At 39.6% G+C, this 2500-nt stretch overlaps 1 protein-coding gene across 2 annotated transcripts in view; it reads right to left on the minus strand.

Moving 5' to 3' along the window:
- LOC123501683 (matrix metalloproteinase-14-like) overlaps positions 1–2500 on the minus strand; it is a 27217-nt gene that overhangs the window by 23877 nt on the left and 840 nt on the right. The gene's annotated exons all lie outside the window — the stretch shown is intronic.

Consider the following 2500-nt stretch of genomic DNA (forward strand, 5'->3'; position numbering starts at 1 on the left):
AGTTTCCACATTTCAAAACACTCGACTTCTATTTTCCCACAAAGACGTACGATTATGTGCATACTGGAATGGTCTGTGTTCTTGTTATGTTTAGTTTCCTTGTTACTTCATCTTCAAGCTCTCGATAATTTAATTCAAGATGTACGACAGTTTTGCGTGTTGTATTGGTGCTTAACGCTTCATGTCCTTCTTGTTATATTTGTAGTTTTCATGTTACTTTATATTCAAGCACACGACAATTTTATTCAAGATATACGACAGTTTTGCATGCTGTAATGTTGTTTAACTCTCCTTGTTGTTTTAGCTTCAAGTAATAGACACTTTTTCTGAAGATGTATGATAATTTCCATCGTATTATCTTATTTTTTTTTTTCCTAGCTTCGTTGTTTTCTCAAGTCGTGTGCAGTTTTTAGAAGGCTTACGAAAAATTTGCATCTTAAAATGTTTCTCTGCTCTCCGTGTCATTATCTTCTTAATTAATGGACGATTTTAAGAAGATATACGATAATGAGCATCTTGTCATCTTTCTCTGCTCTCTATATCATTTTATCTTCAAGTAATGTACAATTTTCTGAAGATATACACTCGGCTGCATCACGTAATGTTAGCCCTCCTCTCTTTTTATTACGCATCCAGTCTCTGCCTTCATAGCGCGAACAAGCAAGTTTCAGAGCGCTGGGCCTCACACAAGTGGACAGCCTGTTGATGTGTGTGCTAAAGTTACTCCAGTTTAGCTTAAATTGAAGCCTCCTCTTACTGACACTAATGCTTGAGTGCTTTTGAATGTGAACGTTCTCTCTCTCTCTCTCTCTCTCTCTCTCTCTCTCTCTCTCTCTCTCTCTCCACTCAGTAGCGACCTTAAGGTACAATTCATAATTACTTAGTGGCTTCTCCCCTTTGTTACCCACGCTTATATAACTCCCATATTCCTTAAACGAAGGAACACAAAAGAAGAGCAAAAAACTGGATTCTGACCCTAACGAGACTGGTATGCTGTGTGCCTTTGTGTAGGTGCGTGAGTGGTTACTGGTTATGTGTGTTTGAGTGTGTGTGTGTGTGTATGTGGTGTACTGCTACTAAGGAAGAGTGTCACGCAGCAGATCTCTTGGCCCTAATGACTTATGATGCGTTATTGAAGGGAGTATTAGGTTGGTTCGTATGTGGTTAAGGTTTGCAGTACCTGTTACAGATAGAATGATCACACGAGTGGGGGGTATCTTATTGGTGTGTGTGTGTGTGTGTGTGTGTGTGTGTGTGTGTGTGTGTGTGTGTGTGTGTGTGTGTTAAGACGAAAGGATATTAATGGGTTTTTTGTTATCTTTCTACTGTTCTTCTATCCTTCTCCTTTTCCTTTTTTCTCCTCTTCCTCCTCCTCCTTTTTCTCCTCTTCCTCCTCCTTTTTCTCCTCCTCGGATTGTCAAGTTGATAAATAACAGTGACTTGATTAGTGAGTGGAATTCCGCGTTGTTGTTTTTTTCTTTCTTTCTTCTTTATTTTTTTTCTGCTTTATGAGAATGTCAGTATTTTTTTTTTCATTCTTTTTACTGTTTTCCATTTTTTTCCCTGTGTCATCTGGTAGCCACATTGACTTTCATGGACTGACTGACTGACGCACGCATTCACTGACACACTCACTCACTCACTGACACACTCACTCACTCACTCACACTCACTCACTCACTCACTCACTCACTCACTCACTCACTCACTCACTCACTCACTCACTCTCTCTCTCTCTTGACCACTGACTGACAACTTTATCTTAGCTCACTGGCTAATGTTAGTACTTGTGTATCTAGTGCTACGCCTGAGCTCGGTTCCCTACTACTACTACTACTACTACTACTACTACTACTACTACTACTACTACTACTACTACTACTACTTTAGGTGAGCAGATAAAAAAATAAATAACGGTATAAAAAATGTTGGATATGATTTTTCTAACTTATAATGGAGACAGAATTTAAAGTTAACGAGAGGAGTGTTTGCAGTATACTACTACTACTACTACTACTACTACTACTACTACTACTACTACTACTACTACTACTACTGCAACAAGTGACAGGGAACAAACTTAGCATAAATTGGCGTTGGGTGTATATTTTTAGCGCCTCAGCATTTCGACTGTGGGAGTTTGGCGAGGAAAAGAGGAAACAGGTAATAAAAAGAGAGAGAGGGGGAGAGAGAAAGGAGGGAAGTAGGTGAGGAGGATGTAGATGAGGTAGAGGTGAGAGGTCCGGCCGTGAGTGATAGACGTGTGTGTGTGTGTGTGTGTGTGTGTATTTGATAACAAACTCATATTTAATCTTTCTTATCACGTCTAAGAAGGAAAATGTATCTCTATCGTATGTATTATGCATGACACAGTAGGTCAGTATTCGGAAACGCTTTGCTTCCTCACCAAGACAATTTTCGTAAGCCCACAGAGATGATTGGCGGGGTTTTCAAGAGTGTTCCTCCAGTTTATAGTGCAGAAATCTTGTCACTCTGCCTC

The sequence above is a fragment of the Portunus trituberculatus genome, chromosome 9 (genome assembly GCF_017591435.1).
Source record: "Portunus trituberculatus isolate SZX2019 chromosome 9, ASM1759143v1, whole genome shotgun sequence".
NCBI classification, from domain to species: Eukaryota; Metazoa; Arthropoda; class Malacostraca; order Decapoda; family Portunidae; genus Portunus; species Portunus trituberculatus.